The sequence below is a fragment of the Astatotilapia calliptera genome, chromosome 13 (assembly GCF_900246225.1).
Source record: "Astatotilapia calliptera chromosome 13, fAstCal1.2, whole genome shotgun sequence".
NCBI classification, from domain to species: Eukaryota; Metazoa; Chordata; class Actinopteri; order Cichliformes; family Cichlidae; genus Astatotilapia; species Astatotilapia calliptera.
The window spans coordinates 25,958,812-25,971,330 of NC_039314.1; the positions used below are offsets into that span (position 1 = coordinate 25,958,812).

At 36.9% G+C, this 12,519-nt stretch overlaps 1 pseudogene; it reads right to left on the bottom strand.

Moving 5' to 3' along the window:
- Positions 1 to 1,253: 1,253 nt before the first annotated feature.
- Positions 1,254 to 6,674, bottom strand: LOC113035178 (follistatin-related protein 1-like; annotated as a pseudogene).
- Positions 6,675 to 12,519: the final 5,845 nt, after the last annotated feature.

Below are 12,519 nucleotides of genomic sequence, written 5' to 3' on the forward strand. Positions count from 1 at the left end.
CAATTCTGAGGTGATCCGGGCAGGTTTTAACATTATTTCTTCTGATCTCAGGTCAGAGGCAGAAGGAGATGAAGGCTGGAGTTTTTAGGCCCACCAGCAGCATCAGTAGCAGCACAGCTTCATCAGGTAAGACATAAAATGTCACAGCAAGAATGACACAGCAAGGCCACTGAAAATTAAAAACTATGTTGTTCATTTGTAATTTTAGTTTTTAGAAAGAAAACTTTCTCTTATGAAACAGTAGTGGGGCGTGGTCATGCTCATGTCACATGACAGCTGAGCAAACAACAAAAGAAGACAACGAGTTCTGGAGAAACACTGATGTTGATGCTTCTTGTCTCGCTTCAGAATGCAGATCCTTTCCTTCCACCTCTCTGTGGATGAATGAGTCCTTTCTGGGCCCAATGACCTCTTTTTGGCATCTTCATTCGCTCCTACTCCCAGAATGCACCACCTGCCTGCCTCTCCCTTACTCTACCCAACCTCCTCCATTACAGTTCCTAATTTGTCTTCTCCTCCTCCTCCCCCCCGCTCCGCTCAGCCACAGTGGTCCATTCCAGGCCGGCAGCTTCCACTACGGGCCCAACCAACCATTCCAAACAACAGGGGAGGACCGCAATGTTGTCACAGCACTGACCAATTACATTGAAGGGGCATGTCTTTCCATGAGAGGGGAGGAGCCTGTTTGGAGACCTTATTGATGATTGGATTTATTATTTTAGCATAATGTAAGCATTTAACCCATTTTAATGTTTTCTATCTTTTTTCTTTCTTTTTTTTCTCAGAATAAATCCTTAAACCTACATTCTTGATATTTTGTAAACTGTTATTTATTAAAACAACATTTGTATATATTGTGTTGAACAATGAATAATAAAAAAAAGAATTCGATAGTTGCTTCTCACGCTCATTTTTATTAGATAAAAAATGATACAAAATAGCTTTCACTATCAAAACAGTTAAAGTAGTATCTCATTACAAACCTCAAGAAAACCAAACAGCATTGGGGGCTGTTTGTTTGTTTCACTGATCATAAGAAATTAGATGTCATAAATACTTGTTCATTAATACAGAGGGAAATCAAAGTTTAGACAGAGTTATCAATCAAAAATTGAAAAAACAAAAACGTGCTCATGTGTTCTTCAAAAGCCAGGAAAATATAATTCCATTCTTTAAAAGTATAAAGCAATCAATAACAAATTAAAAACATTTTTTAAAAACTGGTTGTGAATTAGCAACCAACTTCAGTGCATTAAATTCAGGAAGTAAAATAAGAGGTAGAATAATGTTTAGAAGTGATTTAACAGTTCACACAAATAAAATGTGTTGAATCATTTATAAGAATAATAACAACAGCTATTTAAACTAAACCTGTTCCTCATGTTTGGAGCGGAAGGCCACTCAGTTGATAACTGGCTGTTGCGACCTCAGTTCTGCATGGTGACAGATGCCTGAAACAGGTAAAAGAGACGTTCATTGACCTGTAGGTAGTGTTTAAACTTATACCAATCATGTGTGCATCACATTGGCTACAGAAGAATTTTGTAGTTGTACATTTAAATGACTTATTTAAGTGAATAGTTTTAATTAATAAAAAATATTCAATCAAAATTATTGAAAACCTGGAAGTGGAACTCTTTCTGGTTGTGCCTTCTGTTAAACTCCCTTACTCTGCAGTTTAATGCATTTATTTATTCAGAAGAAATAAATGTATTTTTGCCACTCTGGTCTAAATTTGAGTAACTTTTATGTTGAGATTAAACGTCTCTGTGAATAATAATTTAAAGGTTAATAATATTGTTTCAGGAGAGACTGTCGACCTGTAAAGCATTGAGTTCAGCCACCCTCCTGCTCCACTCTTCTTCGGTCATTTCTTCATCTTTCCTCCTTCATCAGTATCTTCATCAACCTGATGCTCTCCTGAAACACATGTTGCAAAGATAAACACAGCAGCGGGCAGAAACAGAACAAATGCAGCAGTCATACAATACGACTACTGTTTTTAAGTGAACTCGCACCATTGCAGGTCAGAGTGGTGCACACCCAGTTTCCACAGGCGCACACACACTTGTTGCACTCCATCTGAGTTTCAGCTCCATCCTCAAAGACCTCGTCTTCCAGAGCACACTCTACACACATAAAACACAATGTAATAAACACAAGAACAGCTAACTTTCTTGTCCTTAAAAATATAAAAAGTTTCAGTTTTCAGTTTTTAATAAAAATTCTTGTAAAAGGAACAGATGCTGTAAAATGTGTGAAAATACATTGAAATAGTCCAAAATATGTGCTCTTCTTCACATTATCCAAAACTTTGCTTGGCTGATTCTAGCCCGTGAGTCTTGTGTTCGACACTCCTGATGTAGATCATACATTGAGTTAAACATACTTTGCCACTAAGTATGTGTTTGTGTAATTATATGTTCCTTTTTTGTTTGTTATACATACATCCCCAAGTAGTAAACTCTTTGTTCTTGATTGTAAAGTGCAGTAAATAATAGTCTTCAAATGATAAACAGTGTTAGGATAAATCCAAAGCTGAATACAATGGAGAAAAGCAAATAGAAATCTTATAAAAATGTCAATCACACAAACACAAAAAGTGTTTGTTCAGTTTCATACTCTTATTTTGCTGCTTGTGTGTATGCATGTTTACTTCTCTCAGTTGGGTGGTAGGTGGGCGTAAGACAGTTGATAAACTCAGTCAAACTCAGCTTCCAGTCAGCATTTTCATCCGACAGCTCTATCAAAGCATCGACACACAGAGATCTAAGAAAAAGAAAGAAGTAAGAGACAAATGACTGGAGAAGTCTGGATATGGAGTTTTAACAGCCATTTAATTTCTAAAATGATGTGCAAAATGTGTGCTGCAATATACAAACAAAACAACAAAACAAAACGCGAAACAATTAGAAGAACAAACTCTCAGCGATGAAAAAACGAATACCTCAGCAGCAGGTTAGTCTGCAGAGTGTCTGAGTATGTGATGTTGAGTGCTGTCTCATTGTGCTTCAGGAATCGCAGAAATTCATTCGAATCAAGCTGTGAATCCCCATCATCATACGCCTGTGACACAAAAACACCATCAACAACTGCATTCAAAATCTTTTACCTCTTATTCACAGATATTCTCATATATTACTCTTCTCTAACTAGGAAGTGAATATATTAAGAATGACTATGCAAGCAGTCAGTGTCAGAATCCATGTAAGTTAATAAATGGTTACAATAATGGTATATCATAAGGCTGAAGCTATGCAAGATAATAAGCTAAAATGTATCATTTCTTCCTACAAGTGACTAACAGATACATTTGTAATTATTATACAGTGTATGAAGTATTCACACCTGAAAATATGTCTGAAGGATGTCACCGGCTGATGTGTTTGAGGCCAGATCTTCAGCTTCTTTCTGAATCCACTGGATCACTCTCTCTCTCATCCAGTCACGATCAGATAGGAAACACACGACTGCAAGCGTGAAGCATGAAAAAGAGACCGGCTTTAGACAGCCACTCAAATTTGCTGAATTGTGTAAAAATGTGAAATATTTCGTGACTTACTGGGGCTCACATTGGCCTTTGTTGGTTTCTCTGCAAATAGAAACACACACAAATCCTTCATGACTGCACAAGCTTCACTCAAAGCTTAAAGAGTTTGTGTTTGTGGAAACTGACCCAGACAGTGTCCTCTGTGCTCCACGTGTATCTTGGTCTGGGTGATGCAGGCGTCTCTGTGCAGTTCACAGTGATTCCTGTAGGATTTTCCGTTGCTGCCACACACCCAGTGCTCTGACATGTCACACTGCTGCAAAGGAAACAGGCTCGTCAATAGAAGATTACCAAAAAATGGTAGCTGCAGAAATATTACCTGCAGCCTTTCCCTAAACTAATACAGACGTACACATTTACAAGTACACATGTTTGCTAGTTATCAGTACCTTTACCTGTAAACAGCGACAGACTGGTTCTCCTCGGTCAGTCGATACACACTCTCTACCTGCACCGCAGAAAGTCCTGGCACACACCGACTCATCCTAACACAGAAGAACACGCAGGGACAAAGACATTGTCATCACAGTGAAGAGAATTGGGAAGAGTGGAGGAATAATTTGGGATGGGTGTGCTCCACATTCCAGATGGTGACCTTTGACCTTCGTCTGAAAGGCCACATGGCACGTTGAATGACCATGACTTTCTCCCTCTCTCGCACACACAAACACACACAGACAAAATGTATTGGAGCAGCTGCGAAGCGATGCATCTCATTTTAAATTCTGTCTTCTTCAGGACTTTTTCATTGTTTATAATTTAAAATTTAATTTCACCACCTCCATTTCTGACTGAGACAAAAACTGATTTATCAACAAATGTCCATTTAAACCCAGTTACATATTAAAGGAACTGAAAGAATTAAATGTGAATGTATAGAAAATAATATATTAAACACCAAATTAAGATGCAGTTGATAAGATACAGTTGATAAGTAAAATGTTGTTATAACCAATGTAAATATGGGCAAAGCACTGTTATAATATATTGTAATATTATTAAATATTTATATAAATATTATATAAATATTATTTTAGGCAATTTTAATAAACTTATTCAAAAGCCAACATTTTGGAGGCAAATGAGAAATGCTGAACAAAAATGATTATAATGATAAAAAAAAAAAAAAAAAAAAAATGATTACCTGTGAAATATTTTGTTTTCTTTATTATATTCAGAGTCTTGTGTTGTATTTATTTCCATCCCTGCACTGATTACCTGCTGGCAGGTAATCAGTGCAACATAAACTCACTAAAAGTTCAAAAAGCTGAAAAACAGACGAGATTCAGATGATAATTCTCAGTAAGTTCATCATGTTTATGATATGACAAGCCAAGATTTCCTTTTCAAAGTGTTCTTAAAGAGACAGTGAATTATATGAAGCAGCAATAAATACTCAATACACAGAAGAACAAAATTACACTCTGATTCCTGACATTCCTCTTTATTAACAGGATGGAAAACCTGAAAATGAAAAACATTTTTGAAATCATGTATTCCCAAAGCTCTACCATAAGGACATCTTAACTCAGGCTCCAGCAGTAATCTTCACTTTGATCTCAGGACAGTTTTTTAAATGACAGAGGACTGCACAAACTCGTCACTTTAAAGAAATGTTCTCACTTTAGTGAAATGTCTTCACTTCCAGATTGTTCTACACAAAGACACAGAAGGGTGCACACACACACACACACACACACACACACACACACACACACACACACACACACACACAATAGGTACATCTGTCGCCTGTGGCTGTCCAGCTGACACCTGCTGCACTGAAAACCTGCTGTTAGCAACCAGCTGACGGTACGGAACACACACACACACACACACACACACACACCGCAGTAATGTTTTCGGTGTAATTATGAGTATATGTCTTATTTACTTTGTTTGGCTGCAAACCAAGTTTCTGGATTTGTTCTTTCGTTCTCTCGTTCTCTCTTTTATATTTTCTCTTCTCTTTCCTTCCCTTAGTCAACCTCATTATTCTCTTCTCTAACAATCCTGTTCTTCTTCTGCATGAACATTGTGTAGATTTTCAATTCTGCAGTAATCCATTTTTCCCTTAAAAGTCCTTTTGGATTCTGTTCTGTCTTTTTTGTAACATTTCTGATTTATTGTATTTTTTCATTTTTTATCCCGATGTATTTTATTAATTGGCTGTTGTGTACGACATATACATTTAAAAAGACATGTTGGAGTTACTCTATTCACATTTTTCAAAAAGTGTTTTTATCTCATGATTGTTGAAACCTTTGAAGTAAAGTAAATTTTAATGTGTGTCACCATATGTTTTTAATCTTCTTTCAAAGGTAACTTAAAAAAAGTTTCCATTGAAACTTGTTTTGAAACAAGCTTACTCATAGCAGAGTGTGTTTTCACCAAAATTACAGGTGGAGGGAGTGCGAGACACACCTGAGGACCTGTTCTATATTTCTGTGGGTTTCTATGTTACCTTAAAAACATTTGCACAAAACACATGCAGACACTTTCCTAAATCATGATTACCTCAACATATGCAAGCACACACCTGCCTGTAAACATCAGCTACTAACTAGTGAGTATTAGCAACAACAACAGTAACAACAAAAGCTTTTTTTAGTGTAATATTAAACATATTCTCATTAGTACTTAAACATAATAGAGCACTATAATTATTCCGCACACCTCTCAATTTCCATTTTATCAAAATAAAAACAAAATGACATATCTTCAGCAGTGAGTTTACCTTGGAAAGGAGAGAGCAGGACACAGGATGAAAGAAGAGGAGGAACTGCAGCAGGAGCACAGAGATGGTCAACATCTGAAGTGGACAGGAGTGGAACAATCATGATGCTGTCCAACAATAACAGAAGTAAAGCGGCACTCTAATGCATGATACCATCAGTAATGCTACTGTGAAAAATAAAATAGCAGTGAAGACTGAGTCTGATCATACTTTGTTCAGTAATTGCTGCAATCAGCCTGTAAGAACCAACTTGCCTGTACCCAAATTTCACTTTATAGCGAGTCTGTTCAAAGCTAAACACCCAAACTTCCAAAATGTCCTCATGTACCTGCATAGATGATGAGTTTATATCCAGCAGTGATCGGTGAAGACTCCTGCTTTGTTCTGCTGAAAAATGACAGCATGGTATGAGGAGAGAGAGAGAGAGGGAGAGAAGAGGAGGAGGAGTGATGCAGGAACAGAAAGAAGACCAGCTGTCCAGAGTCACCCCCACCCTTCTACCCCCCCAAGCCTCAGAAACACATAAAAACCCACTTGTCTTCTGTGGTAGGAATGATGAGTTAAAGGCACGCAACATGTTCAGACAACTTTAAACAGTGACTGACAGATGCAGGAAAAAAAGAGTCACTGCTGACAAATTTCAGTAAAAAAAAAGTGCCACTGTTTTTTTCACAAATTATATTTATATGTATTTATGAATATAGATTTGTTTTATATAATCTATTTTTAAATGTTTATTTATATTTATTATATTTTTATGTATTTATATTCTTTATTATATTTTATTTAGTTATTTATTATTAGATAATTAAACAATTTCTCTGGACTTAAGATACAAGGTCTTTGTGTACAATCTCGATTCTAATTATCCTAATTAATAAAGAAAAAATTCTCCAGCTGTTAGTTTTTACTATCACTGACTTTTCTGCCCTGTTTGGCCTCTGTACCCTTCAGTTTCTCAGTGCTGTAGCACTGAGACCACCAAGTGAAGTAAAGCATTTGCATTTTTTAGTGCTTCTATATCTAAATGCCATCAATAACAACACAGGTACTGCATGCTGGCTTAGCTTTTCAAACCACTATCAGTAGTTACATTAGTAACACCTCTGCCCTCACTTTTACAACAGACAAAAATGTTTATAACACAACAGGAACACATAAAATGTAGCTTGTGCGTGATGAGGTAGTACCACATTGTGACCAGCAGAGGGCAGGCTGTGTGTCTTTCACTTGTCAGGCAAATGTGTGAAGCAGTACACTAGGCATCCACATATTACATAAAAAACAGGATGGTGAATGAAACAAACAGTCCCACACAGACTATTTCTACCAACCTGCCCTCATAGATAAGTGTAAACCCTACGACTAAATTTATACTCTTACCAGCACACTGAACAATAATGAATGGGATTCGGGAGGTAGATGTGCTAATATTTAATCTTAAACATAAACACAAACTGTCTACATGCAGAAAAACTGTGCCCAGGGGCCAGAACTGTAACTGGGGGAGAGTCATGAGACCATAGATGGATCCATTCTTCTTTATGTAGTAGGTGTCATCATTAGTTCCAAATGTTAATCACAAAATATCAATCATGTCATAAACAATCTTCAAGATAAAGATAAGATATTTAGTGTGTGCTTTTAGCTAAGAACAGTATCATGTGAACAACACTGGAACAAACTTGGATCATCTTGGTCTGATCAGCCCATATAACAGCAGCAAGCAGCTTAACAGTCACATGTGTTTCTAGACTAAGATAAGGACACAAGGTTAGACAGTAGGCAGCAGCTGTTTTAGTGGATAAGCGTTTGAAAATAAATATTAATTCATCTGAAAAGTTTGGCCATATTAGAAAAAAAACTATTTTTAGTTGAATTGCACTTAGTTTTTTTAAATATTTGATTCTGGAAATGATTGTTGTAGGCTTCTGTTCACAGTGTGACCTTTCCGATAACAAAACTCTGTAGCTCCAGCACTGTGTTAACATTTTGCTCGACTTTGTCATCCCTCTTGGAGCTTCCTCTCTCTCTCGGGTGTGACAGTCAGCTGTTTGTCAGAGGAGGTGCTGAGGTTCAGATAAACCCAACCTCCCGGTGTGCGCTGCCACACCACTGGAGTGCTTCTTAAAAATAGTTAGGAGCAGTCAGCCAGAGTGTTAACATCATTTTTCTGTGTGCGTGTGTTCTTTTAATGGAAGGTATGTTATCGTTGTTCCCATTAGCTAAGAGATAGCAGAGGTGTGATGCATCCAAAACACTCCAAAATGGATACACACCAATATGCAGTTCACACACAGCCACACATACAGACACAATTTAAAGAGGAGGAGAGGAGATGATGATAGGAAGTAAATGTTTGCCTGTACTCTTTCTGCGTTTCATCATTGAGTCTCTGAGAGTTTATTGGTTCATTTTACAGTTTTAAATAGGCCTGCATTCATTATACGGACCACTAATAACACCTATCTAGTTTTTATACCTTCTCAAATATTGACTATACAGGAATTCAATTTAAATTTTCTGCATCAGTGTCTTGATTTTTTTCATTTTAATTATTTTCTCTTCTTCATATGTCTACATATAATTTGACACTTTAGAGATATTCTTCTTTTTCTTAAATATATACATCTCCTTTTTCAAGCTAAGAAGAAATCCTTGTTTCTCTAGAGGCTAACGTGAGGTGATCACTTTTACTTGGTAAACTGTGATGACCTCACATTAGTCGACTTTCTGTGTGAAAAAATTTAGGAAAACAACTGCTTGTTGGGTGAGTAACGACAAAGCACCAAAAGTGGAAAAGAGTGTAATTATGCTTGAAGTTGTCTTTTTAGTTAAATTCTTTTAATTTTCTTTTAATTCCTTTATGAATAAGGTGACACAAACATGTATCACATCTCACAACTCCACAGCAAGTTTCTTACCACCACCATGTTTTTGGCCACATTTGCATGTATGTCATTTTGTCCCATGAACACAATAGCTAAAAAAGTTTTGAATTGATTCTGATAAAAGTTTATTGTGTAGAGTGGGGTCATGTTACTGTAATAATCCATTACAACTTGCCTTACATCCACTAAGGTCGTCACGGCCAGCTTGATGACTTATTGGTTGAAAATTGACAGAAAACCTTTTAGAAACTTAGGAACTATGATTCATCTTAGATTTAACCTCTGACCTCTCCTTCAAGGTCAATAAACTTACCTCAAGGTCAAAGGGATAGAGAACTATTTAAAATGAAAACAGGCTTTCAGACTGACGCAAACATGTTGGTATTGGATACTTTTTGTGTACATTACAGAAACAGGTTTCATCACGATTTAAATGCATAAAAATTTGAAGACATGTACAAAGTACTAATTTCTTTTGGAAAACAAAATAAACGTATACTATTTACTTAGCAAATCCATTTTCCTTACTATGTATCTATTGCTAAACATTTAAATTTGTCTAAACACATAAATAAAAAATAATAATAAACATTTATGCTCAAATGCATTTGTTTCACGTCTTAAACTTATTAAATTACTTTTAAAAAGAACAAAGAAGGCAAAATGAATATACAGAAAATATAAAACTATTTGCATAAAAGAAAATAGTGTGCAGAGAGTGAGCTGCCATGGTGGAGGCTTGTGTTCTCAGAGTGCTTCTTAATCTGATTTATGATGACACTTAAATGAATTATTCATACTTTTAACTGATGCAAAACAGGTGTAGGTTATAAGTTAAGGTATAAGTTAGTGCATAAATAAATGACAAAGAACACTAACATTGTGCAATTCATCTAGTTTACCCAATGCACGGAAAATCTATAACAATACCAAAGTATCAATATGGTATGAAATCTCAGTCACATGTGCATGATTGTATTCTAGATTAGTTAAATATGGTCGCCTATTCAATAAACATGTGAGCAAAAACAAGGAAATAAACAAAAAATCAACAGTTCAAAAAGTTTAACAAGCAAATTTTCTATTTATTATTTTAAAAATCTGCAGAACTTTAATCTCCTGAAGCTATTTGGAACAAAATAAAGAGTTTTTGTATTTCAAAGGGTGTGCATGCTCTGTGAAGCATTAAAAGTTGATCTTTGATAAAAAGATCATGCGTTACAGGAAGTTTTTGGGGGATCTGTTGTTTTGTCCCATGGAGATTTTTTTTTTTTTTTTTTTTAGGACAAATGGTAAATGGCCTGCATTTATATAGTGCTTTACTAGTCCCTAAGGACCCCAAAGCGCTTTACATATCTAGTCATCCACCCATTCACACACTGGTGATGGCAAGCTACATTGTAGCCACAGCCACCCTGGGGCGCACTGACAGAGGCGAGGCTGCCGGGCCCTCTGACCACCACCAGTAGGCAACAGGTGAAGCCGGGGCTCGAACCGGCAACCTTCCGATTACAAGGCGAACTCCCAACTCTTGAGCCACGATCGCCCCAAGTAAACCCAAAAGTACATGATCACTCTGCTTCATGTGACAAAAAGCCAGCAACTAGGTTTTTGGATTCCAGCTGAAAATGTGTCACAAGTTATTCCAACTTTTAGAATTTTTGAAGTGTAAATGCAATAAGGAAATAAAATATTCAATCGTTTAAGAATTAAAACGCTAGCAGTAGCCTTTAAGCAAACTACACTACAGTTACATTACATGTAATAACTTCCTCAGTTTCCTGTTCTTAGCTGACAGGCGTGGCCGCGCACCCATTGTGGTCTGTAGCCCAAGGTTCAAAATTTGATGTGTTGTGCTTTCAGAGATGTTCTTCTGCATACCTTGGTTGTAACAAGTGATTACTAGAGGTACTGTTGCCTTCCTATCGGTTCAAACAAGTCTGACTATTCTACGACCTCTAGAATTAACAAGAAATTGTAACCCAGATAGCTGCTGCTTTCCTCTTTTTCTAACCATTCTCTGCAGACTGTAGAAATAGTTATCCCAGGTCATCAGACCACCCTGGCATCACAAGCATTCTACATTGAAAGTTATTTAAATGACCTTTTTCCCTCACACTGATGATCTGTTTGAACAGAGGATCATCTGGATCATGTTCGCACGAGTGGCTGTGTAGGTATTTGCATCAACAAGCAGCTAAACAGGTGTACCTAATGAAGTGAGCAGTGAGCAGAGTTGCATGTTCGAACAATATCTGGTCATTTTAAAGCGAGAGACCTTTTTTTATCTACCCACTCCATTCAAGAAAATCCCCTAACTGTGAAACTACATAATTAGTGGAGGATTTATGTGTTTGCATATCACAGACCGAATTTAAGAAAACGTCGATGAATTCACTGAAATGAAGCCGAATGTCATCACTTAATTTTTTAATGGCAGTTCAGCTGGTTCAAAACAAGAAAATTACCTTGAAAATTTCTGACATTTGGTGTAACGTTTATATCCTCTGGCTGTGCAGTGTTGTTCGCCACATTGCTTTAAGTGTCACATGGTATAACCACTGCTTTAGATATACTGAGGAAAAGACACGCTGATGAGAGCCTGGAGGAAGCCATGGTGCTTTTTATTCTATCACAAGTTCTCTGAAAAGAAGTCACAGCTGCTAGAAAGTGTTTTCATGCTGATTAAAAAAAACCCAAGTGAAATTCTGTCCAACATTCTAACCCTTCAGTCATTCTGGGGTCATGAACTGAAGTCACATGTTGCATCTTAGCCTACTTTTTATTTTGAGAAAAGATGTTCACTTTTACTTTTTGATTATATTTGGCAAATTTCAGTTTCCATTAAAAACAAATAAGTAAATGAAATGAATGTAATTCACTGAAATCACAAAAACGAAAGACTTAAGAAACTGAAACCAGCTTGTGTTTATCTTCGGAAGAGTCTCAGTGCAGGAACCTAACCAGCGGTTTTCCAAAGAGATTCCATAATAAATCCTGTGGAATTATACTTTAAGCTTAAGTCACTTACCAGAGCTTAAGAGAAGCAGAGAGATATATGTCGAGAGAGTGACATGAAGGAATGCAGGACTGGGTCTTTTAGCTATTGTGTCTTAATACAATATGTGACTTCCTTCAGTGCCAAACACTACAAACAAACACATGCACCTATATTTGAGAGTTGAATAGCAGGCAGCGAGGCACCAGGCCCACTTCCTCTGGAGATGTAGAAGGAGGAGAGGGAGCGAGAGGGGGAGAGAGTGAGAGAGAGAGAGAGAGAGGGAGAGAGAGAGGGGGGTATAAACTACAGCTTCACACACATTTCATTTCAGTTCAGATCT